Here is a 26,778-nt window from a genome sequence, read left to right on the forward strand (position 1 = left end):
CCAGGCTTGTCTAGAACATCACCTGGAAGTAATCCTCTACCACGGAAGACCCTACACTGCTCAGACATCGACCTGCTCAAAAGAGACTTCCCTTAACACTGAGAAGACTTAACAACAACAACAACCTGCTTACAGGACAGGGCTCCCTGCATTGCCCTTTGATTGTGAGGTGAAAGGAGAGGACTCTCCACATCCTGACTTCAATATAGGATATGCAGATTCCAAGATCTTTAATACAGAAACATGATACCAACAACAGAGACTGTGTGAAAAATAAAAGTGTGTTGGCACTACAGACAATGTCTTGGATTGGACAATCTAGCTTGCCTAGAGCCTAGATTTGGTCTTGTGCTAGGAAACTTCAGGGGTCAGGTCTCTTTGTATTTAGGCCAAGGTTATTCCTTTCCATGTCCCTCATATTTTGGTGGGCCTATGCAAACAACAATTGCCACTCTAACACCATTTTTACTGTGCTCCTTTTACTCTGATCCTTAAAAAGCACCCACTTAAAATTTGAGGTTAACTTAAGCTAATATGCATGTACATGGAAATGTAGAAAAATACTATGCCTGTAATGTTTAAGGAGTTACGTAAGTTTTATGGCTGTAGATTGCCTTGTGTGCTGTTAAGAAATATTATAATGTGTTACAATCTGGGGACTTGAGGGACAAAGTAATTGTACATGGATTCTGTCTTATTTATCTTAATGTTCTTTGGCTGAAATTTCAAAGTTAAGATATCAGCAAGGGGACTTCTGAGAATTATGTTATGGGTGATTGTCCTTCCACTGTAACTTTACCTTGTCCTCTTTCTTTGCACCTTTGTTCTCATAATTAAAAATAAAAAATTAAAAAAAAACTATATTTCTTTCCTTAGCCTACTTGAATGTAATTTACTCACAAATACTCCAAAGAAAAAACTCTTATTGGGCCAGAGAGATAGCACAGTGGTAGGAGTGATTTCTGAGTGTCGAGCCAGGAGTAACCCCTGAACACTGCCGGGTCTGGCCCAAAAACCTAAAAAGAAAAAATCTCTTATTAAAGACATCAAGAATTTACATCTTGCTTAAAAAAAATGAGTGAACTTTTTCTTTTTATTCTCATTTACTTCACTTTTTGGCAGCTTTGGACATATTTGATTTCTTCATTCACAGATTCCCCTTTCTCTCTGCTTCTACATCCACTCATTTCATAAAATGAAAGGTGTTAGTCATGAGGTGGGAAAGTTTTCAACTCATTACCAGCTCATTTTGTTTGATGCCTCTGCTAGTTCCTCTTCTTTTATGGCACTTGTCTATTCTTCCTGCTCCTTTTCTTGTGTATGACTCACTACTATTCATGGCAGCAAATCTAGTTCCTTGGCTTTCAATACTTTCTATGAGGCTGAGAGGTCTCACATTTCTTTCTCCCATCCATCATGCCATCTCATATATTCAAATGTTTATTTGACATGTCTGCTTGGCTCTTGAGCAGGCAATTCAAACTTGGCATGGTTAAAGTAGGACTGTTTATTCTCCTCCTAACTTCACTGTCTATCGTGGTCTTTCCCCTCATAGTAAGTGGTATCATTATTCATCCTGTTGTTTTAGAAACCAAACTGTGATGCCTATCTTTCCCTCATACTTACAACCCATCAGAAAGTCCCATCATCTCTTATTTCATAATGTTTTATAAACATCATTGCAGACTTACTCCAGCATTATAATCTATCTCTTCCGCAGTCTACCAAAATCACCTCCTTCAAGAAAACTGCCAGATCTTTTTTTTTTCTAGTTTACTTACCCTACATCAACCAGATATATTATCTTATGGGAGAAATGAGATCATATTACTTTCTTCCCTAACCTCTTCAATAACTCCCGCTGTAATCATGCTCTTACTAGGACTTACCATGACATATCATCTGACTCAGACCTCTAAGACCTCATCTCCCAAACCACATTAACTTTTTTTTAAATCTTCCTAACTTTCCAATCCAAGAAAGAATTCTGGATAGGCTATTCTTTCTCTTCAGAACATTCTTCTATACCCGTGGGTGGTTGCCTTCATTGTTTGAACTTCAATCCAAGGCAATCTTCTCTGTGAGACCATAGCTGATGCACCATAGTGCCAGAGTCATAGCCACAAAGTAGTCTTTAAATGAATGAATGATCTCCTTTACGTGTTTGTTTGTTCTCTCTCTCTCTCTCTCTCTCTCTCTCTCTCTCTCTCTCTCTCTCTCTCTCTCTCTCTCTCTCTCTAGTTTTTGGGTCACACTCGGCAGTGCTTAGGGATTAATCTTGGCTCTGTGCTAAGAAAACTCTCCTGGCAGGCTCGGGGGACCATATGGGAAACTGGGATGCAAACCACCATTCTTCTGCATGCAAGGCAAACGCCTTACCTCCATGCTATCTCTCCTGCCCTGTTTTCTCTTTCTTTTTTTTTTTTTTTTTTTTTTGTGGTTTTTGGGTCACACCCGGCAGTGCTCAGGGGTTACTCCTGGCTCCATGCTCAGAAATTGCTCCTAGCAGGCACGGGGGACCATATGGGACGCTGGGATTCGAACCGATGACCTCTTGCATGAAAGGCAAACGCCTTACCTCCATGCTATCTCTCCAGCCCCTGTTTTCTCTTTCTTGATGGTAGAGATTTTGTCGTATTTACTGCTTCAGTCCAGAACTGTTTCGTTTTTGGACCACACCTGTCACTGCCCAGGGCTTATTTCTAACTCTTTGCTCAGGAATCACACTGATAGGCTTAGGGGGAACCATATGGGAAGCCAGGATCAAACCTGGATTGGCAGCATGCAAGAGAGGATCCCTACCTACTGTATTATCTGGCTTTGTATCTAAGAACTTAACTCAAACAAATGACTAGACATTATTTGCCAACCAGCTGGAATTGAGGGAAAGAATCTTTGAGAAATGGATCACCCAGGGAAAATTTATGTAGAATTGTTAAAATTCTTTTCCTTTTTAGGATTTGATTATTATTTCCATAATTCTTAAAGTACATCCAGATTTAATGATGTGCCAGCCCTTCTTAAGTGGAGGGCAAACACTTTTCAATGCCAAAAGAAAAATAAAAGAGCAAAACACTCCATTGCTTTTGAGGAAGGATGAAAACAGCCTTTTGTGGTTGCACCCCCCAAATGAATGCAAAAACCATACATCAAAAAACATCAAGTTTCTAATGTTTCCATTGTACACACTTAATAGAAGAAAGAAGGAGGGAAAATGTTTTTCATTTGTGTGTTAAGTCTTTCTGCTGAACTAAAGGTCACTGATTTTACACCTTGGTGTTAAATCAGATGACAAGCTTGTTTCTCAAATGGTGCCGTGCTGTGGATGTATACAAGGTGCTTACACAACTTCTATATCTAGATTGGTATTTAGCATGAGTAACTTCATTAACTTATTTTATGACTGAAGAACTTAAAAATCATATGTTACAATGCACATACCTTGGAGACTCTACCTTTGTTCCTATTAAGCTCTGTCCTAGGTTTTGGCAAAGAACCTTAGATTTTCAGAGCTTTCATTTTTCCATATATAAGGAGCAGGAAAACTTTTTTCTTTTCTTCTTTTCTATCCTTTTTTCTTTCTCTTTCTTTTTTTCTTTTTTTTTTTAAACTTTACTTATTTATTGATTGATAGATGGCTTTGGGGCCTCCCCCAGCAGCACTCAGGCTCTGCACTCAGAAATTGCCCCGGTAGACTGGAATACCTTATGGGATTCTGGAAATCCAACCAGGTCCCTCCCTGTACAACTGAATGCAAGGCAAACACCCCAACTATTTCTCTGTACTTCCTTCCTTCCTTCCTTCCTTCCTTCCTTCCTTCCTTCCTTCCTTCCTTCCTTCCTTCCTTCCTTCCTTCCTTCCTTCCTTCCTTCCTTCCTTCCTTCCTTCCTTCCTTCCTTCCTCCCTCCCTTCCTCCCTTCCTTCCTTCCTTCTTTCCTTCCTTCCTCCCTCCCACCCTCCCATTCTCCCTCCCTCCCTCCTTTCCTCCCTTCCTCCCTCCCTCCCTCCCTTCCTCCCTTCTTCCCTTCCTCCCTTCTTCCCTTCCTCCCTTCTTCCCTTCCTCCCTCCCTCCCTTCCTCCCTCCCTCCCTCCCTCCCTCCCTCCCTCCCTCCCTTCCTTCCTCCCTTCCTCCCTTCTTCCTTTCCTCCCTCCCTCCCTCTCACCCTCCCTCCCTCCCTGCCACACCCAGTGGTGCTCAGGAGCTATTCCTTCCCTTATGCTTAAGAATCATGCCTGAAACATTGGTCCTGTAGAGGAACCTCTGCTCAGCATCCAAGGGCTTCGCAATGACAAAGGTCCCAACACCCTTCTCTGCATCAAAAGAGCTGTCAAAATTCCCCCTGGCAATTCCACAAAAGCAACATACAATTAGTGTAAATGGGCACTGGGCATTGTCCTTAGCATAAAGTTTCAAAGGGAGAGCAGTAATTCTATCAAGCTTGCCCATAGATTAACATTATCCATCTTACATGAGTCTCTCTACTCCTAAATGCCTCTGATTTCTAAACACTGAGCTTCACCCCAAAGAATAGATGCAAGGGTAAGTCTCATAGCAGGGGCACACTGCTGTGGCATGAGTGAGCTCCATGCAGTGTGGATGCTGAAGGCCCTTCTAACCCTTGTGGCCTCTGTACTTGGCATCAGGCAAACTCTGTGTAAACAAGTTGCCCAGTCACTCACAATAAGGAGTGGGTGTTGTAGACCCAGTCCAGGCTCAATGGTGAACTTTCGATTGGTAGAGTTTAGATCCCCTCAATTAAAGGTCAGAAATAAAGTGGAAAACACTAGGAAATAAGAAAAGGCAAAGAAAAAAATTTTATATGAAAAGTTCTGTACTCACAGATTGGACTATATAGAGAATATTATTATTATATTATTATTATTATTATTATGTTGTTGTTGTTGTTGATCTTATGATATTGGTTCTCTTGGAAAAAAAGAATCGTGCTGAAAAGCATATGTGGGACCATGGGCAATACTGGGATTGAACTGAGGTCAACTATATGTAAGGCAATTAATTGGCTTACCCCCTGTAATATCTCCCTAGCCCAAGAAACAGAAGACTAGGGAAATTTTCTTCCAGGATCTTCCTGGAAGAAAGTTTCTTCTTCTTATAAACAATTTTTTTTAATTGGGAAGAATTTTTCACAGGAAAACATGAAAGGAGATAAGAACTGGAAATCATATGTTGAACAAAAAAATTAGCAAACATTTCATCCCTCTTGTATGCCAGGGCTTTTGGGCATCAAAGGCTATAATTCTGTAACTTCAGGTGATCTTATTATTATTATTATTTGGGGGGGGCACACCTGGCTGTGCTCAGGGATCATTCCTGGCTCCACGCTCAGAAATCACTCCTGGCAGGCTCAGGGGACCATATGGGATGCGGGATTCAAACCACTGACCTTCTATGAAAGGCAAATGCCTTACCTCCATGCTATCTCTCCAGCCCCACTCTTGTTATTATTAAGGGCAGGAACAGAGCATCAGGCCAGAGGGAGCACAGTGCAGAACAGTGAGTGCGGTCAGGGATACCAGTCCTGCCCTTACTTACCTGTCCATGGCTTTGAATAAGTGGCTAATCCTTCTTGAATTTCAACTAATTAGGCTTTGAGGATAGAAACATGTGAGATGTGGTGGGCAGGCATTGTTGCAGGAACAAAGGAACAAAGGAAAGCCTCTGGGAGAGCTGAAACTGGGTGAGGGTTTTGATCCAGAAACAACCCCCAGGTGATAGATACATCCCTTCCTTGCTTCCTACAAAGTTTTTTTTATCTAAACCTCCCTCCCCGCCTTCCTAATCTTCCTTGATCTTGATAATATTCAAATAACAAATGGGTCTCAAGGAGTTGGGAGAAAAGGCTGGAGTATGTTCTTTTTTTCCTGAAGGATGTGGTCTCAAGCCAGTTTCTGTGTTTGAAAAATGGGTCCCTGGCTGAAGAGAAAAATGATCTGAACCCATGCCATCTGATTGCACAATTGCTGCTTCCTTATAGACTCCTTATAGGCCCCTCCGTGTTGTGCCTCTGCATAGGGGTGACAGAGAAATGGGTGAAGCACGCCAAAAACAAGAGCTGTGGGAGCAGCAGCAAGTGTGAGGACAGTGCCAAACTGAAGACTGCATGCCCTTCCCAATATGAACAGCAGCACTGAGCACCAATGCAAGCCCACAGATCTATGTTGCTGGCACTTCCAGTTTCTTTTAAGCCAGGTTGAAAATTTATAAACTAGCAAGTGTTTTTTTTAAATGGTGACACCAGGGTATGCTAATGATACATATCTGATAGCGATCTAGTTTGTCCACTGACAACTAATCTGTAACTTCTAGAATCTGCCCTACAAAGTCCTGACCTTTCTGCTTTTGTTCTGAAAACCAGCAGTGTGTGTGTGTGTGTGTGTGTGTGTGTGTGTGTTTGTGTGTGTGTGTGTGTTCACATTCCTAAACTGGAAACTGATGGACCTACTTTGGGGGTGAGAGTTTGTTACAGAGAAAATCTGAAGATTGACTACAATGGGCCAGGTGCTCCTTTCTTAGCCTAAAAGGACTGCCTAAGAGTTTCAATAGGGACCCATTGAGATAATTTCCATTTTAGAGGCTGCAAACATGGTAAATTCTGTACCTGATTTGTCTAGTAAAGTCCTAAAACTTCCTCCTCCATAAAGGAATGTTTAAGTGGGAAGACCTGTCTTAATTTTTTATAACAAATTTCCTATTGAGTGAAGGTATTTAGACATTCCATTGACATATAGTTAGAATTTTGGTGTTGCTTTTTAAATATGGTGATAAATATAAGGCATTATACTTATGGTCTTAAGAAGCTTCGATTCACTTTCTTGAATGGTTTCTCATTCTAAGAAAATTCTGCTTATGAAATTAGCAACTCTTAGGTTTTAAAGAAACTTTAACCTCTTAAAACTCCCCTTTCAGACCTTGAACCCCCTTTTTTATGGCATCCCACTGAGCTAGCATTGCTTACTTAATGAATACTTCCCTTTACTCTTATTCTTGGATAGGCCTTGTGATTAAACTTTTATTATTGCACAGTGCCCAACCCACCGTAGGCAATTGGTTTAGCATAAAGTTGTGAAATGAATCTACGTGTGGAATCATTTATACTATATGCACAGAGTACATAGTACACACCAGGCACACTTGTAAGATTTTGGGCAGTTTATCATACAGCTGAACTCTAGCTTGGAAAGAAAAGCCAATAGGAAAGATATTAATTAGGTGGTGGTACTCAGGGACCTCTCTTAGTGGTGTGTGGGATACCACATATAGTACCACATATTGATCCAGTGTTGACTTTATAGGAGGTAAGCATCATACCCAGTGCATAATCTCTCTGGCCCCAACATTTTTTTAAAATAAACAATATAAGGTGACTGGAACAATAGTACAGCCAGGAAGGTGCTTTGTCTTGCATGCAACTGACCTGGGTTTGATCCCCAGCATCCCATATGGTCCTCATCCTGAGCTCACCAGGAGTAAGTCCTGAGCACCATTGGATATTATTTCCCCCCAAAAAAAGAAAGGAAGGAAGGAAAAAAGGAAGAAAGGAAGGAAGGAAGGAAGGAAAGAGAAAAGGAAGATAAGCTATGTAGTATGCTACAAGATGAGAAATGAAATAAAGAAAGAAAAGAAAGAAGAGTTAGATGAGAGGGCTTCAGAGAAATAAGTGAATTATACTTTTAAATAAAGTATAATAAAGCGATGGCCTCATTGGGTAAAGCTTGATGGAGGAGAGGACCAAACAGTGTGGAATGAGTGTTCCAGAACAGGCCAGCTTTCTTGTAGTCCTGAAAAAGAGTTCCCTTTTTATTGCAACCATAGTATTTAATAATGCTTAGCATCTGTTGACTGCCAGCAGCGACTCTATAACACGTGTTTTGCATAAATTTAATAAATTCTCATAATTACCCTAGGAAGATACTACTTTTACCCCCGATTTTGAAGGGTGGGTTGGGAGACACATCTGGCTATGCTCAAGGGTTACTCCTGGTTTACACTCAGGACACTCTTGGCTGGGTTTGCATAGTCAATTCAGCAGTAAGAAGAGATGGTGGTATTAAGGCCACTTCTGATTCCAGGTTTAGAATGCTACAGCCCAAGACATCTGCTGCAGACATTTCTGCTTTGCCCTCCGGATCACTGTCCACTCCAGCTTTTCTTTCCCAGACACTCACCTTTACCAGCCCTTTTGCTCGCTTTTTCATTCAACTGATCTCTCTGCTTAAATCGTTACTCAGTGAGAAGTCATAGAATGTCATTCCTGGACTGAGACTGCACATCTCTTCATCAGCCCTGGGGCTTGCATGGAGAATATTTCTTCAACTTCATCGAGTGTCACAAAGGAAGTGCCCCATCAGAGCTAAAGCCACCAGCTCCCCCAGTACACCTCAACCAACCACATAGGTTTGGAAGGTTGTGGTGTCCAAAACCCAAGCAATACTTTTTTTCTCTGTTTTGACATAGGACACATACATCTAGTTGACAGCAAATGTCACTGTGGTTTCCATGCCTAAGTGTGATGTGTGAGAGGGTTGCATTTGAAAAACATTTCCTGCTCAACTCTTGGGTGAAATTATGCGAGTCACCCAAGTCCTAAAGACAGCTGCATCGAATGCTTAACACCTGCCCCAAGCAAAGTTTTGAAAGTAATTTTACATTGTTTTTCACTTTAGGGATTGGTTGGGGGTTTTGTTGTTGATCTGATTCTACAAGAATCATCCAATTCATTCCAATTCAGTAGAAAGGAGAATTTGGGGCTTTTAAAAGGAAGATTTTACAAATCTCAGGTGGGAGTTTCTCAGGATTGTATTTTTATTTATGCACTTCAAACTTCTCGTGGAAGACTGGAAAGAGAGTATCGAGGTAAGGTGCTTGCCTTGTACGCAATCCACCCCTGCCCCATTCCTAGCACCGTATAAGGTTGAGCACTTCCAGCACAGACCCCTAAGCTCCAATTGGTGTTATATGAAAAATGTCGCTTGCCATGCACAAGGCCAATCCCACTTCCGTCTGGCGCCGCAAAAAGTCCCCCTGAATATTTCCAGGAGTGAGCCTTGGGGGGGGGGGGAGAGAGAGAGAGAGAGAGAGAGAGAGAGAGAGAGAGAGAGAGAGAGAGAGAGAGAGAGAGAGAGAGAGAGAGAGAGAGAGAGAGAGGAGAGAGAGAGGAGAGAGAGGAGAGAGAGAGGAGAGAGAGAGGAGAGAGAGAGGAGAGAGAGGAGAGAGAGAGAAGAGAGAGAGAGAGATGTTTTTCCCTTAATAATAACAAGAGTGGGGCTGGAGAGATAGCATGGAGGTAAGGCATTTGCCTTTCATAGAAGGTCAGTGGTTTGAATCCCGCATCCCATATGGTCCCCTGAGCCTGCCAGGAGTGATTTCTGAGCGTGGAGGGGCGGGGGGGAAAGAGAGAGAGAGGAGAGAGGGGGGAAGAGAGAGAGAGAGAGAGAGAGAGAGAGAGAGAGAGAGAGAGAGAGAGAGAGAGAGAGAGAGAGAGAGAGAGAGAGAAGAGAGAGAGAGAGAGAGAGAGAAGATCTGAGCACTGTCAGATGTGGCGCCAACACAGAAAAACAAAACAAAATAAAAACCAAACTTTGGGAATCAGCTTCCTCTTAGTGAAGCCGGATGATTTCTTTTTTCTTGAGTTTGTGTGTGTGTGTGTGTGTGTGTGTGTGTGTGTGTGTGTGTGTGTTATGCAGCGGGTACAGAAAGCATCAGGGGCTTCGTGTGTGTGTGTGTGTGTGTGTGTGTGTGTCTGTGTGTGTGTCTGTGTGTGTGTGTGGTATGCAGCGGGTACAGAAAGCGTCAGGGGGAGGCTCGATGCTGCAGGTGCTTGCTTGGTATGCGGATTCCTTGACCTGTTGCATCCTCCCCGGGCTTTTGCAGAGCAAGAATGGGATTTCCTGAAATTGTTGAAAGGGGGTGTAAGTGCAGGCGCCCCTTGCCCCATCTACCACCTTTTTTCCTCGCCAGCAGGGTGCAGGGACCTTAGAGGGGGACCGGGTAAAGGCGGTTGGAGAGAAGTAAAAGAGGCGCATAGGACAGGAAAAGTGGGAGGAGATGGAGGGGAGAAGGGGGGGAGGCCGTCAGCAGAAAAAGGAGGGAAACGAGTCACCCGCCGGGCCCCGGGAGCGAGCTCTGAAGCCGGCCACCGGGTTTGTTGACTCGGTAGTGGAAGCAAGAGCAGCGGGAGGAGCTGCGGGAGGAGGGCGGAGGCGGAGCCCCTGTGCAGAGCGCAGCGGGCCGGAGGAGCCCTGCAACTCGCCCCCCCTTTTTTTTTTCTCTCTCGGGTTAGAAAACTTACTCGAGCTCCCCGGAAACTTTTTTTCCTGGGCGCTGGCGAGCTGGGGCGGAGGCCACGAGCTGCGGAGTGTGCGCGCCACTCGAGGTGACTCATGCGGGGGACCCCAAAAAGGGGGTGAGTCGGGGAAGTCCCCAAAGGAGATACCCGATGGCCAGACACAGACACGATCAGGCGAGGCGGGATCCCGGGGAGGGAAGGAAAGTGGCTCGGGGACAACTGGGGTGGTGGTGGTGGTGGAGGAACCTCCACCCACGAGGATGAGGAGCGGGGCGGACACAGAGGAACAAACTCGGCTGCGAGTGTGGGTGGAGAGTTGGCGAGAAGGGATGTGGGGGGCGCATTCCTACCGCTGCGGGTGGGTGGCTTTTGGGGGGATCGCTGCGGGGTGGGACGGGTGATGCCTGGAAAGCGAAAAAGAAAGTGGGCTCCTTGGTGCTTCTTCTTTCTTATTCGGCCTAGCTAAAAAGCTGGTCCCCCACCGGGCACCCCAAAACTAGCTCTTTTTGCCTGTCACCCTCTTTTTTTTTTTTTTTCTGGAGGGAGGCACGGGAGGGGCGCGCAGAGAAGGCGGCGGCCGCTTTGTCCCGCGCGCTCCGCTCCGCTGGCTGGGCGGGCCGGGCGCAGCGGAGGGGAGCCCCAGCCGGCTGCAGCACCCCCTCTTTGGGCCTCAACTTTGTGGCGTCCAACCCCACTCTTCGGGGAGGCTTTTCCCACGTGTGCCTGGCTGGGCGCGCGCTCCGCAAGCTCTTGCCAACCGGGTGCGCTTTCGCTCCCGCAGCTCCAGCCGCTGTGTCTTGGACTTTGGGGGGGGGGTGGCTTCTAAAAGGGGTGCTTCAGGAGCTGCCTCCTGCGGGGCGGTGGGTGCCATGCCATTCTAGTTGGTGAGTTGGGTTTGTCTTCTCCTCTCCCACCCACCCCAGCCAGCCCTTGTCCTAAATCATTGGCCGCTGTCTCTGCCCCAATGGTGCCTGGAGCGCGCGTTCTAGCCTTCTGCAGCGCAACGGTGAATATTTGTGGAAACCACTTGCAACCCCGCAGTGTGCAAGTTTTAGTGAGATGCGCCTCACCAGGGGAAAGACTAGTTTGCAGTGGGGATGGGGAAAGCTTCTGGACAACTTTCTGTACTTCTCTGGGCATCCCTGTTTAGGATGGTGGAATTCTGGACCTGTTGCCCAAAAAATACAACTAAAGCAGTGGAGGGCGCCAGCCGTCCAGATTCCTCCCACCTCTGGCCCTTCTTTCCTGTCTCCCCAAGTGTGCTCTTGGAGGTTGCCCCCCCCTTTTTTTATCTACTTTTGGCGTTCTGATTCACCACCCGTTGCTTCATGACGTTTCCTTCACCGTGCACCCCGTCATAGTACTCAGTTCTAGCCCTGGTCAATTGTTCTCCCTTGGAAGGCGCCGTTATTGGCAGCAGAAGGCAGCAAGAGGGTCAGGGAGGGGAACAAAATCTTGCAGAACGACCCGAGTCACATTTTACATTCCCCCCCCCCCCCCCGTGAGATTTCCCCATAGGACTGTGAAAGGTGCTGGGCTTCTTTCTGTAGAACCTGTCTGGTTGGTTTGCACTTACTTTGTGGTAGGATTGAGCCTAGAATGTGACCCTGGGATCTAGCTGCTTAGGACAGTTTCTTGCCGAATTTTCAAGACAAGTAGAAGCAATGATTGGCCCATTCACAATGTTTTCAGTTTACCTAACCCCAAATATTGTCCCTTCAGTATTTTTGGTGATGTGTCTAGTCTAAGAGATAGAGCCATTTGTGGTTTAAGAAACAAGGCCTGAGGTCAGTGATAGCACAGCAGAGCAGGGCTTTTGCCTTGCACACGGTCAAGCTGGGTTCTATCCCTGGCGTCCGATTTGGTCCCCCGAGTTTGCCAGAAGTAATTTCTGAGTGCAGAGCAAGGAGTAACCCCTGACCACTGCCAGGTGTAGCCCCAAACAAACAAACAAACAAAATAAAAAAGAAAACAAGACTTTGGGGCTGGAAGATAGTAAAGCTCATATGGCTTGCCTGCCTGGCACATAGAGGACCTAGGTTTGAACTCCAGCATTCTTTGTGGCACCTGAGTCAGCCAGGTGTGATCCCTGAGACAGATCCAGGAATAAACCCTGAACACCTGAGCACCGATGGATGTGACACAAAAACAAAAACAAAAAGGAAGAAAAGGAAACACAAGCCTTGGGTCAGAGAGTTAAGATAGTGGGAAGGTGCTTGCCGTGCATGCAGCAAAAATGGGTTCAATCCCCAACACCCTTTATGATCCCACCTGAACACGACCTGGAGTGGTCCCTGAGCACAGAGCCAGAAGTAAGCCCTGACCACTGCTGGATATGAACTCCCCCCTCCCAATTAAAATAAAGTAAACCAAAAAACTAAGGCCTTAGCTGATCCATTTTAGAATGGATTATTCTCATTCAGAAGACCTCACATCTTTCAGATTCAACAGGATGTCTTAGATGCTTAGATGAATTCCAGTAATGTTCTGTATGAACTTTATAAAACATATAAAACTCGAAAGAGGAAGCAAAACCTCCTCAGATCTTTGTAGCCTTGCACTTTGCACTAAGAGATGTGCTTATTGGGGCCTGAGTGATAGTACAACAGCTAAGGAGCTTGCCTTAAACTTGACTGAATTGGCTTCTCCCCTGTACCACTTTTAGTCCACATAGAACACAACTGGGTGTGCTCCTTGAGCACAGGGACACAATCAAACTCTGAGCAATGCAAAATTTTCCCCTCCCAAACAAAAAATGGAATAGATATGTGATCATATATTATTAGTACCTAAGCAGTAATGAGGCAGGCACTTTTATGTCTCCATTATATAGATAAATGCACCGAAGCTTAAAGATTTAACTACCTTCTCAAAAGCCCTCCAACAAGGGTGGAACTGAGAACATCCCCCAAATCTATTACCCCAGGTTTGTGCCAAGATGTCTTGGAGATGTCTTCTTTCAATTCCTCAGTTGCTCAGTAGATCATCTTGTAATTGGTTAGCTCAGTGGTATCTTTCTTATTATTAATTTTTTTTATCACAAAGTGGCTGGGTTATTGAGGAAAAATTTTATTTTTTATTTTTACTTTTTTGGGTCACACCCAGCTGCACTCAGCGGTTACTCCTGGTTCTATTCTCAGAAATCACTCCTGGCAGGCTCAGGGGACCATAAGGGATGCTGGGATTCAAACCACCGTCCTTCAGCATGCAAGGCAAACGCCCTACCTACATGCTATCTCTCTGGTCCCAAGAGTTTTATTTTAATGTTTTATGTAGACATCAGAGGTGATGGATTTGTTCATTTGTGGGGAGTAGTGCATAGTGGATAGAAGGGTGCTGAGCAGTGTGCTCAGGTGTCCTGAGGCCCCTTCCTGCAATCTTGTCAGGTGGGCCAATGGTTTAATGTAATACCCAAGGATATGGTGCTGCTTAAAGTTACCTGGACCACCCTGGCTGTTCTTGGAAGACTCCAGGGCTGCACCTGGCAATGATCATGTACCATGTGGTACCAGGGTTATGCCATAATCCCTCTACTCTCCATCATCTTGTTCGCTTTCTTATATGAAAGTTTTATTTTGAAACGTGTACAAGCCCAAATATTTGTTGGACAAGTACTGTGAGCAGGTAGAGTTATGGTAAGAAAATTTAAACCTCCCCACAATTGGGACAGCTAGATTTTATTTTATGTATTTTATGATGTGAACATAGAGCTTGATGTCATGCAGATGTCAACCTAAGTTTCTTGTTCTTGCCAATGAATTTTGTTTTATTTTGGGCCACACCTAGAAGTGCTCAGGGGTTATTCTTAGTTCAGCACTCAGATCAGAGTTAGGATCAGGGAGACCATTCAGTGTCCTCAAACTATGGCCCTCGGGCCACATATTCTATTTGTGTCTGTTTTGTTTCTTCATTGCAAAATAAGATATATGCAGTGTGCATAAGAATTCGTTCATAAGTTTTGTTTTTACTATAGTCAGACCCTCCAATGGTCTGAGGGACAGTGAACTGGCCCCCTGTTTAAAAAGTTTGAGGACCCCTGTATAGTGTCAGGAATTGAACCTAAGTTGACCATGTGCAAGGCAAATGTTTTACCTGCTGTATTATTGATTAGACCTTGCTATTACATTTTTTTTTTTTTTTTTTTTGCTATTACATTTTAACGTCTTTTCTTCCAGGCCCTCCCTGAAGAACGCAGGGTCTCAAACATTCAGAAAAAATTCCCAATGTTTCACATGTAAGTTTCTGGATCAGTAATCATTTCAGAGCATTGTGGGAGCTCTAAATTGAGGGAAAAAGAGATGTGTGGTCTGAAGGGATAGCTGGATAATTCTGACAACAGTTACAAGGTAGGCTCTGTAGATTGTGTGCATGCAGGGAATTCCTTGCTTTAGTCTGGCTAAGTCAGGCTATGACATAGCAGAGCTGGATCTGGTAGTGACTGGCAGACCTCATGAGGTACCCAGAGAGGAAATGTGGGGGAGGGAACACCTGTATCCCCCTCCCTGGGAAGGCCTCCTTTTTTTTTTTTTTTTTTTTTTTTTTTGTGGTTTTTGGGTCACACCCGGCAGTGCTCAGGGGTTATTCCTGGCTCCAGGCTCAGAAATTGCTCCTGGCAGGCACGGGAGGACCATATATGGGACGCCGGGATTCGAACCGATGACCTCCTGCATGAGAGGCAAATGCCTTACCTCCATGCTATCTCTCCGGCCCGAAGGCCTCCTTTTTTAAAGATGCCTGCTTAGAAGCCCTGGGTTATAGCCCAGATGACTGAAGGAGCCCAGGAGACCTGTTTCCATTTTAAATGGACTTGACCCTTTGAGGTAATGATTACCCAATATTTCTCTTTAAATATTCTTTTCATATGCTGTGCCAGTTTATGGTCTTTGTAGATCAATCCTTGGATTTCACTTAGATGAGAGAGCGAGAAAAAAAAAGGTTAAAAAAAAAAAGCAAAGGTTAGTGATTACCTAAATTGGATTAAGTTCTGCCTAGCAGCATTTAAAGAAATACTGCTTGCTCTCTAATTACCTTCAACTAGGAATTTAAACGGTCTATTAAATTTAAGCTGGCTTTTTAAAAATTCCCAGACTGTTTCTGGGATTTTTCGAGGCTTTAAGAGAAAGTCTTCAATGTAGAGAAGACATTTTCTCATTTTCTGCCTCTCCTTGTGCCCCTGTAAAAAATATTACATATTCCATAGCAGGATAATAAATGATTATTATTATTATATACTGGCCTCATTAAAAAGCAGTAGTTCACAGCCAAGTTCAACTGGTTCTTTCAGCCTCTGGAGAACAAATCGTTGAACTGAGTTTTTTGGCAGAAATGTATGGATATCTATGTCAAACAGAATTTTTTTTGTTTTTGTGTTCTAGGGCCACACTAGTGGTGCTCAGGGCTTACTTCTGGCTCTGTACTCAGGGTCATTCCTGGTGGTGCTCAGGAGAGCAAATGGGATGTTTGGGATTGAACCAACAATGGCAGGCATACAAGACAAGGACCTTAACCCCTGTACTATTTCTCTGTGCTCCCCATTTCTTTCCCTACATTGTTAGGGATTAAATCTAGACTCTCACATACGAACATGTGATCTCTCACTAAGCCACATCCTTGGCCAGGTTACCCAAGGGAAGCTTTGCGGATACAAGATGACTCACTCATTCTATTCTGCAGTAAAGATATAAGCTTAGGATAAATCATCAGCCACCTATACTCTGTCTGAGTTTTGAATCCTCCTTTGAGGATGATGTGGAGGTTCTTTATTAAAGTAGGTACACTTAGGACTAGGATAAGGGGGAAACAAGTCAAGAATTAAGGAAATCAAACTTAAGGTCATGATACCAGTGGGCCAGGAGAGACAGTACCAAGGGTAAGGCAAATGATTTGCATGTGGCTGGCCCTGCGTTAACCTCTGGCACCCCGAGTTTCCCCAAGCACCACTGGTGTGGTCCAGAAGACCCAGTCACTACTGTAGTGGTTCAAATTATCCCTGGAACTGCAGAGTCCTTGCAGAACTGCAGCTATAGGTCCTAGTATTGAACAGTAAGTGCCTTTAACTATGAATCATCCAGAGGGACTTCAGGCATGCCTTACAGGCAGGGACCTCGCTTCAGTCTCTGGTACCATGTGCTTCCCAGAGTATGAATGAGATGCCACCCCTCCTCCCCCAACAGAGAGCATCACAAATGATGACTCCATTTACTAATTTTTTTTCCAAATCTGAGACAATGCATGGTCACACATGGGCTCTAGCAGACAGCCTTCCCAAGCAGAAACCTACAAAGTGAAGGTGTGCACCAGGATTCTATCACATCTGGGGACCAATGCAGAACCAGTGTGAGAACAGTTTGAATGAAATGGGCAGTGTTAAAAGGAAGACTCGTGTAGCTGAGAACAAAAGCAAGTGTGACAGGGTTTTAGGCAGCTTGGTTCAAAATAATACATACACCCATCAACATTTTTGTCAGTTTTTTTTTTTACCCCCATCTTGGGAAGAAGACCATCCCATGTACTCTCTGCTCTGGTGGACTGACAGGTTCACTGCAACCCAAAAATGCTTGGGAGAGTTACATAACACCCTGGAAGATCTCCAACTCCTCCTTTGACCTGATCAAAAACCCAAAAACCTGATTGTCATCCTAATTACTGGTGCTGTGGTCTTGTGTCTCAAGCAGGCATAGATTTACCTTACCTGGCTATATCTGCAATCTCCTTCTGACTCCTCATTTCTGAAACATCTTATGTCATTATTCAACTCTGCTTTGAGCTGAATGCCAATTGCAGTGTCTCGCTTCTCTTTTTATTACAGAATTTCTCCAATGTGTTATTTATTTGGGGACTATACCCCATGATGCTCAAGAAGTTTAGTGCTTGGGTATAGCTCCTGGGATGCACAGAGAACCATGGAGTTCTGGGGATTGAATTCAGATCTTCTTCACAAATTTGAATGTCATCCTTGTGCATGTATGCACATGCTAATCTTCTCTGTATTGTTCCAGTTTTAGTATATGTGCAGTTGAAGTGAGCCTGCAAAGTATGTACTTAGCTGAGCCAACTCTCTGGCCTTTCTCTATAGTGGCTGGTTCTTTTTTTGACCCAGCCAAGTTATTTGTGTAGTGGAGGTTAGGTGATAGGAAGGGTTCAGTTTACAATAGAAGTTAGGTTTCTAGCAAATATAGGATTAAGGGGTTGTCTTTGGGTTGCCTCAATCCCTTCCTTTCACATGGCGGAGACTGTGTTAGCTCAGTTCAAGCCTTGGAGATGATTTGAAAGAATTTCTTTGTTTTCTTCCCAAGGTTGGGGGCAAAAATCTGGCAAGAACTCTGATAAGTGTCTATATTGTTCTTTTGTTTTTGGTTTTTGGGCCACACCTGGTGACGTTTAGGGGTTACTCTTGACTCTGCACTCAGAAATCACTCCTGGCTTGGGGGACCATATGGGATGGTAGGGGATCGAACTGTGGTCCATCCTAGGTCAGCTGTGTGCAAGGCAAATGACCTACCGCTGCGCCACTGCTTCAGCCCCGTGTGTCTATATTTTTCTTCTTTTTCTTTTTTGGTTTTTGGTTTTTGGTCACACCCGGCAGTGCACAAGGGTTACTCCTGGCTCTCTGTTCAGAAATCACCCCTGGCAGGTACAGGGAACCATATGGGATGCCAGGATTCGAACCACCGTCCTTCTGAATGAAAGGCAAACACCGTACCTCCATGCTATCTCTCCAGCCCCGTGTCTATATTTTTCTGAACCAAGCTGCCTCAAACCCTGTCACAAATTGCTTGTGTCTTCAGCTGCATGAACCCTCTTTTTTTATATTACCTGTTTTGTTCAAGCTGCTCTCAAATTGATTCTACACCAGTTCCCAGATGTGATGGAGAGATTTGGTGGATGGCAACCTTCACTTTTCAGAATTCTGCTTGGATAGGCTGGCTGCTGGATCTCAGTCACGGTTGCTTAGGGGGGCTCATAGGGACCACATGGTAACAGAGATTGAACTCAGGCCTCCTGCACATGAGACATATTTAGCATGTTGAGCTGTATCTCCTGTCCACTTTAATTAGAATTGGGGATGTGGCTCTGTAGAGTTCCTGTGTATGTGAGGTCTTGGGTTCCTTAATATCTGGCAACACACAGTTTACATAATAAAATTCTGATCCACAGGGACCAGAAATATGGTTCAAATTTCAGGGCTCATGCCTTATATGTATGAGATACTGGGTTTGATCATGGGACCTCACGCTCCTTCATTCTCACCTTTCTGCTGAACACTGCCTCTTGTGTCTGATTTTGCAGGGAGGAGAGCTTCTGTGCAGAGTTTCCGGGCTTGGGCAGCACTTGTGGTGGTACTCAGCTGAACAGGCTAAACAGCTCAATGGTAAGGCCCAAGTGTCCTGGGCTGATTGGGTCCTGAAGGTACAGAGACCACCAAAGACATGCCAAGCAATGCTGCAGGGCATTCAGGAATAGCAGTATATAATAGTGAGGGTAGAATGGTTATGCATTGCCAAGGTTCAAATGGAGTTGGGTACATGCAAACCTTGTGTCTCTGACACCTATTTATTTTCCTGCCAACCTTATAAAGTTCTTGACAGTAGGTTCTTTTAGGCTTCAGATAAGCTCTCAAGGTCATATGAAAGTCAATATCAATACTGCACAGAGAGGTATTGGAAGAATTCATGCTCTGCCCTCATCAGTGGGTACTTTGGTGATGTCACAGGTCAGGGAGTTGAGTTCTGGAACCTGATCTTGGCTGGTAATAGGCAAGTGGTATGGAGGGAAGGAAAGTTGCTCATTTACTCTAGGCTCATCTTTTTTGTCTGGAAAACAATAAGTTTTCTTTTGGTGTCTAATAGTAAGTGTTCTTGTTGGTATCTTTTGGTGTTTTATTTTGGTTTGCATTTCTCAAACCTTTTCTGATCTTGGTCTCCTTCCAAGCTTGTTTTCTACCAGAGGGCCCCATTTGGCCCCATAGTCTCATGAAAATATCACCTGTGGTTTCTTTGGAGTATTCTGGGGGCTCATAGGGACCAAAGTACTCTTGGTTGAAAAACATTGGTCAACTTTTGCACCCCTGAGGATTCACACAGACCAGCATTTGTGACCACTGTGGGAAACCAGTGGTTGGGAAGCTGGGGACTGGTGTCAGTCTATGGACAGTTGGTTGAAAAGCCACTGGTAGAGCTTCTCAAATTGTATGTCAAGTCACCTGCAGATCTTGTGAAAACCCCAGAATCTTATTTTGTGGATCCGGGCTGAGCTTTAGTATCTGACACATTCCCAGTGCTAGAGATTCAGTTAATTCTCAGAACTGAGTTTAAGTAAGCCCTGGAGTCTGTATCAGATCAGTTTAGTTTCATCACTTGGGCCTCTTACCTCACAAGACTCCCTGAGACGCACCACAGTGAGACACTGTACAGATATTTGGAACATCTTCTGGGAAAGTAAGAGGGGTACTCCCAGGACTGAGAACACTGGTATAGATCAGTCTAACTGTAGATCAGAAGCATTCAGGAAGATATCTACAAAGCTCATTTTTTTCCCCTTGTATATCTCAATCACTGGATGACAACATCTTGACCTTTTGATAAGATGATACAACTCGTGGGGGAATTCCTCTCTGAACTTCTGGAAAAGTGCCAACTGAAGACTTGATTCCAGGACTGCTCGTCCCTGGTCATGGGGTCACAGTTTAAATGTTCACCTGATCTGAACCCTACCATTCTTTATGTCAGAAAGGAAGGTTGCACACGATACCTGCATCACTAGTTGTTGGGAAGATAGAAGGGGTGGTCAGCAATGAATAATAGAAAGAATCAAATGTGGTGCAGTCAAGCCAAAGGTCATTTTTAGAAAATCAGTCCACTTTAAATACAGTCTTTTTTCTCCTCCGTTTCCAATTTAGACTTTTAATAAGTTTTTGAAGAGGCCGAGGTTTTTGGTTTTTGTAACAAAGTTTTAGTTCTGGGCCTGGGCCTGGGCTGGAGGTGATGCAAGCTTTCACCTCTCTCCTTCCAGTTGCCCTTTTGCCCCTAGAAGGGGTTGCGGCCATGTTTGAACATGGCTCCACGTGGCCCAGTGTTTTGGGCTCAGTGCACCCGAAAAGAGCCAAAATGAAACAGAAGAGCAGAAATCTCACCATTTTCGCTGTTTTGTTGGGTACAGGATTCAGGTCAAAGTTCGGAGCGCCATTTGTAGAATCAAATAATTAACGATGGTGCTGGATGGCGATGGATGGCGATGGATTCCTTTCTGCCACCCCAGGCCACATGGCTCTGCAACTCCATCCAGCCGGCCGGGTTCCAGGCCCAGGTGAAATCACTCACTCACACGCAGGCTTCAGGAAGAATCATCTTTATTCATGCCCTAGCCACCACAGGTGTGTGGCCTATGTCAACCTTTCAAGCACAGCATTATTTTGCTAGCCCTGCATCTTATCTCCTGTTAGCCATCTTCCCTTTGGGCTCCATGCGGCCCAAAGATCCAAAAGCCGGCCAAGAGACAAAAAGGCCGAATCCCTTTCGTCCCAGGCTTATCTAACTTTTTTCCGACCCCTCCCAGGAATGGGAGGTCTTGCAGGTAGGGTCACACCTATTATCCGGTTCCCTAGACCCCTCCCAGAAATGGGTGGGTCTTGGGGTACACCACAGTGCAGAAGTTAGTAGGGAGTTTTTTCCCCAAGATCTCCAAAGTTGTATTTTATTGGCTCAATCATCTACCTTTTCTCTGGATTGGTATCAACTACCCTCAGGCCAATCTCAGTGATCCTCACACTCTGCTAGACTTCCTTCAGCATTGGGGCTTTGAGATGTCTCCCGTTTCTTCTCTCTCAAATGCAGGGGTCTCAGGCTGGTGGCCCTGGGGCCATACTATACCATCAGCTGTTTGGTTCAAATTGTGTTTTTAAAAGATATATATATATATATATATATATATACATACATACATACATATAATATTTTCCCCTTAAAACTGGGAGATCTGATTATAACCTTAGATACCAGTGTTTCTTGAAAACATAAGAGACTGTGAGGGTATTGTTGAATTTGTATTTTCCTTACTGCCCTCCTTTGTCAGCATTGAGTTTCCCATCCTTTCCTTTCTTTTTCATCCAAATTCCTTTTCTAGCTCTCTTGCCTGCTCTGTAACTGATTGAACCTTAGTTGACCTGTCCTTTGTGTCTAAGGCGGTAGGTACTACTAGGTATTTGTTGAAATGTGATATTCTCATCCTCTCCTAGCTCGCTGCAGCTAGAGAAACATCTTCCTCGAACCTGGAAAACGCTGAATGCTGAAAGCTTCTTTTAACCCTTCCCCAAATTCCTTTTCCAGTGTCCACATTCTTCTCAGTCCCAGATTGGGGAGAAAGGGGAGCACAACTATTTCAAGTGACCCTTTACTTATTGGCCTAGTCACAAATAGAAGGTGGTTTGTGCTTTTTGCTTCAGTCTGGTTTCAGCTGTCCATCTTCAGTGGCAGTTCCCGCATGGTCAAGCTCATTTCCGGTGTGTTAGCAGAGCATGACTTCTGAGTGTTTCCTGCTGGGGGACAGATACTTTCTTCTCTTCCTTTTCTGACTGCTTCCCTCATATGTTGACCCACAGGAAACCTCCTGATCTTTGGTTGTTGAAAGAACTTGAGTTGAACCCCTGAGCTCCATGAAATGAACACATCTCTAGCTCCAGTCTTCTACTGATCAATATTCTTGCTGCCTAGTTACATAACATTTCACTCTCTTCAGGCAGCAAAAGACAGTGCAATTGATTTTTAATAACTAGCATATGTTCATCAAGAACCCATTTGCCCCCTGCAACATTTATAAAATGTCCCATTGGTTGCCAGACAGTAGCTTTTGACCCTGCCAAGTTTTTTTTTTAATTTTTTTAAATAGATGTTCCATGTGAGAAGTGTAATTGTTCACATAATGGTCAGTCTTGGTGGCTGCTTATGTCTAGACTTTTCCTGGTAGGCCTGCAGAATGGTTCTGGATGGCATTCAGGGCCACACCCAAACAATTTGCACTCTTAGAAACTTGAGACTTCAAGTGGAGCTTATAGCTGAATAAATAAGATGTGTGGTTAATCCCCCTACAGTTTTGCTTCCCTGGTACCAAAGGAGGGGTTTTCTCAGATGATTTTGCAGTGGTTTGCAGGCTAAGGTGACGATAGGGCTAGATAGAGTAATTGCTGTTGGGTGGAGCTGAAAATGGTCAGGCTCTGAGTGCTTTAGACTTTTAGTCCACACTATAATGTAGAGACAAAATAAACACTCAAGCTTGCATCCTGTTTATGCTAATATTTGCTGTTGCACAAATTCAAGGTCCCTTAGACTCTGCTGCTTGCACTTGGACCTAGTAGAGCGCTGAGAAAGTTGTCCCCTTCCTGTTGAAATTTTGTCATGCTCTCTGTTTGACCCTTAACATTTTCTTGTGTGTGGAATTGGTTGTCTGTCCCTTGGCTGGCTTTCTTTAGGCATTGGAAAGTTGGTTCCCCAGTGAAAAGAAATATGCTGTGTTCTTCAGTAGATACCCTTTCTCTGCCAAAGTGGATAGCATCTGCCAACCAACAGCCAGCCCCAGGTTTCCTCATCTGCACTACTGCCCAAGTTCACAAGCCTGAAAGTAGTAATGCTCACTTGTTGGCTTGAAGGGGATGGGAATATAGTAGAGCAAGTAGGCATACTACTGGGCTCTACCTTTTTCTGCTTTGATTCCCAGCATCACCATGTCCCCCTGAGCATCTCCAGGTATAACTGTGGAGAGCCCTGAGCATTGTAAGGGTGACTCTATGTCTCCCAACATCATAGGGTCTGTGCAGTGCTCTATATCCTTGGACTCTTGCATTGAACCATCAGTCACTACTGATCAAGGTTGCTGTGAATGACCTCTGGCTTGAGAGCCTTTCCACTGTTAAGTCCAGAACTCAGGATCTGACACCCAAAAGACCACCAGGGAGACAAGCAGTAATGTAAATGCAAGGGAGTTTATTCCAGCATCTGGGGTTCAATATTTTCTAAGAAACGAGGACCCCCCCAAATGGCTCATAGGCCAAATTTAAAGGGTACATTGTGCTCAGTCCAGGGGATTCCCATCTCTGGGTATTAATCTTTTTATAATTATTGGTCCTTTGTACAAGATTGGGTTAGGATTGGTTCTAGTTCAAATGTAGTATCAGACAGATGGCTGGGTGGGCTGTGAACCTCCAGATCTAGGGTGCGGTGTGATCTGGCTATCTGTCCCTTTCTGCAGACCTAGGGTGCGGTTGTCATCTGGCCATCTGTCAGCTGCTGTTTAGCCTTATATGGATGTATTTCCTAGCATTTACCCCTCGGGTCTGGTTCCAGGAATTGGCTATTCTTCTGGGCCTAGTCTTTCTACCTTAAAACTGTAGCCTGTCATGGTTGCACTTAGGCTCACAGCAAAGCCAGGTTTACTGTAGTTAACTTCCTCGAGCAAGCAGAGTACAGAAGCCAAAGCAATATTATCTCTAAAAGCACACCATATTCTAACCTCAACATTTAGGTTACAGTTAATTCTAATCATAAATCCTAACATGCAGTTAATTTTAAATCTTAGATCCTAACACCCACCACCTCCAAATAAAAGAATGCTTCAATGAGCTTAGGAAAGAGTTTTTCTGGCCCATTAGAAGAGGAAAGGTCACTCATCCTGATGGCTTAGAAATCCACATTTTCTTCCATGCTTCAAAATTACTTAACTGGGCTTGGCTGCATGTTCATCCCTACACTCCTGCTTAGCAGCAGGGCCCAGCAGTGACTGATGGGGACAGGTAGGAGCTTTGCCTTGAAGGAACTTAGATTCCTTTGAGGCGAGTCAGACCACAGTAAGATAACAAACAGCATGACTTCAGCTGGCCAGGTGAGTGGCTGTGAGAAACAAAACCTCCTGCCTGTGAGAGGCAGAGTTTATTTAGCCTGGATAGGTAAAGAAGCTGTTGGTGGAGTTGAGGAAGAGCAGCCTTGCTTTGGTGTGGAAAAGACCAGCATTGTTCATTATATAAGAGCCAGAATCGCATAGGATCAGATACTTGGTTCATTTTATGATGGATCTTTGATCACTTTGGGTAAGTGAATATTTCTATTTCTTTGCTGTGAAGAATAGAACCTAGCATCATTGGTCTAGTTGGGAATGAGCTGAAATGATATAGGGAAATTAGAGTCCTGCTATCATCTCAACTAACATGGCCTATCTCTGAGGAGAATGGTCTGTTCTGGTCAGCAATGACAATAATATTCATAATAAACAATGGACCTGCAACATGGACCCAATAATTCTCCCTTACTGGGCTTGGGGTGGATGTTTGGTATTCAGCTCTAGTCACTGGTTGGTTAGTGAGTTGGTTCTGTTTCTTTTATCTTGCTTGGGTGCTACTAGATTGCCTTATGTCTGGCTGTTTGGAGAATGCAAAGGTAAGCTTATGATTATGTTGAGGATTGGTGGTGGTATGAAGTAAGAGAGTGCTGTCTGCCAAGCTGTTGAACAACTAGACAATGTTATAAAACACTGATTGAGGGTGGATTCTGGGTTTGCGCTGAATTTCAGTCTATTCCTCTGCCTGCTTTGTTTCTTAAGTGTGCCCAGTTCTTTAGGACTCTAAAAGGGTAAATGCAGAGCTGACTATACTAATCAGGGCTGTGAGAAAAGCTAAATCCTGACTGTTGTTGTTGTTGTTGTTTTTGTTTTGTGCGTCTGCCAGGATCCAGCTCAGGTTGAACATGAATGTGGGCCTAAAGCACAGATGTGCAAGGAATAAGAAAACAAGACAGACATAATAGAGAAAAACTGTAGGACATTTATCCTTCATGAATAATCAATCTTAGGAAGAAGGGCAGATTCTTAACTAATGCTAACTAAGCCAAGGTGGCCGGGTGGGGGTACATTTTGTAAGGGGATTCGAGGAAAGAGGAAGCTAAGGTAAAATTTCTGAAGATTGTCTTCCTCAGGGAAGGATGACAGATAAAAGACTGTATACAAGACTCCCACCTGCAGGATGTTTCCTGCGGCTCCAGAGTTCCAATAATTTGCATTAAGAGCCCTCAGATTTTTATCTACATTTACCCTTGGACTACCAGCTTTCTAGCTAAATTTGTTTAGTTCTTGGATATCCGACGGGGCCACACCTGGTTTTACTCAGGATTTACTCCTTGATTTGCACTTAGGATCATTCCTAGTGGGCTGAGGGGACAAAGCCAGGAATTCAAACTGAGTCAGGCATGTGCAATGCAAGTGCCTTACCTGTTGTATTACTGCTCCAGGCCAATCTAGTTTATCAAATGTTGTAGGCTTTTTGTTGTTGTTGTTGTTGTTGTTGTTGTTGTTGTTGTTGTGGGGGAGGAGAACACTCAGATTTTCTTATTTCTGGCTCTGTACTTAGAGATCACTCCTGGCAGGGCTCAGGAAACTATAAAAGAGGCGCCAGGGATTGAACCTAGGCCAGACATGTGCAAGGAGGCAAGTGCCTCATCCACTGTATTCTCTCTCTCTGGCTCACAAGGTTCAATTCTTGCTTTCTGCCTTTTTGTGCCACATCAATGGTGCTCATGTGCTCAGTGCTCAGGGTTACTCCCACGATATTTGGGGGAAGAGGGTCTTGTATCAGCGTTTTTGACTCCTGCATCCAGAGACCAAATTCTATATTTAAAGTGACTTACCTAAGGCTAGTATGACATTTTTCTGCAAGATCCTGTTATTATCAGTATAGGGTGTGATGTGGCTGTGTGTGGTGTGATGTGGATAAAGCTAGGGGATGGGATGAAATAAAGGACAAAGACCTATGTCAGGCCACTTAGCTGGTGGCTTTGTGTTTTAAATTATTTTTTTTTATTTATTTATTTATTTTTTTTGGTTTTTGGGCCACACCGGATGGTGCTCAGGGGTTACTCCTGGCTGTCTGCTCAGAAATAGCTCCTGGCAGGCACGGGGGACCATATGGGACACCGGGATTCCAACCAACCACCTTTGGTCCTGGATCAGCTGCTTGCAAGGCAAACGCCCCTGTGCTATCTCTCCGGGCCCTGTGTTTTAAATTTGGGGGCCAAGAGATAGCACAAAGGTGACGGTGTTTGCTTAATTTATGGCTGAGGCATGATCCTAGTCCAAATCCTACATCATATCTGGTTTCCCATGTATTGCCAGCCATGCCTTTGAAGCCGGAGTATAACTCCTAAACATCATTAAAGGTGATCAGAGATCAACAACCTCTCCACCCCCAAATCAGAATTTTTGCCCTGTCTTTGAAAAATCTGATCTGGCCAAACAGAGTTCAGTTTGAATAACGGCAGTTTCCTTAAGCCTGAGCAGGTCCTGCCCATTTGGTAGTTCAGTTCCAGAAGCTCTAGGGCACATCATGTGTGATACATGATGTGAGAAAAGGATAGCAATAGGTCTTCTTTTCAGCTTTATTTTATTTATTTATTTATTATTATTTTTTTTGCCACAGTTTATTTTCTGGAATGTGAGT

At 44.3% G+C, this 26,778-nt stretch overlaps 1 protein-coding gene and 1 non-coding gene across 2 annotated transcripts in view; one reads left to right on the forward strand and one right to left on the reverse strand.

The window, feature by feature from the left end:
• PRR5L (proline rich 5 like) overlaps positions 1-26,778 on the forward strand; it is a 196,213-nt gene that overhangs the window by 100,217 nt on the left and 69,218 nt on the right. The gene's annotated exons all lie outside the window — the stretch shown is intronic.
• LOC126019980 (U6 spliceosomal RNA) lies at positions 17,226-17,333 on the reverse strand. The gene has a single exon (XR_007499575.1). It is a non-coding gene; the product is annotated as a U6 spliceosomal RNA (small nuclear RNA).

This window comes from Suncus etruscus, chromosome 9 (assembly GCF_024139225.1).
Source record: "Suncus etruscus isolate mSunEtr1 chromosome 9, mSunEtr1.pri.cur, whole genome shotgun sequence".
Classification (NCBI taxonomy): domain Eukaryota; kingdom Metazoa; phylum Chordata; class Mammalia; order Eulipotyphla; family Soricidae; genus Suncus; species Suncus etruscus.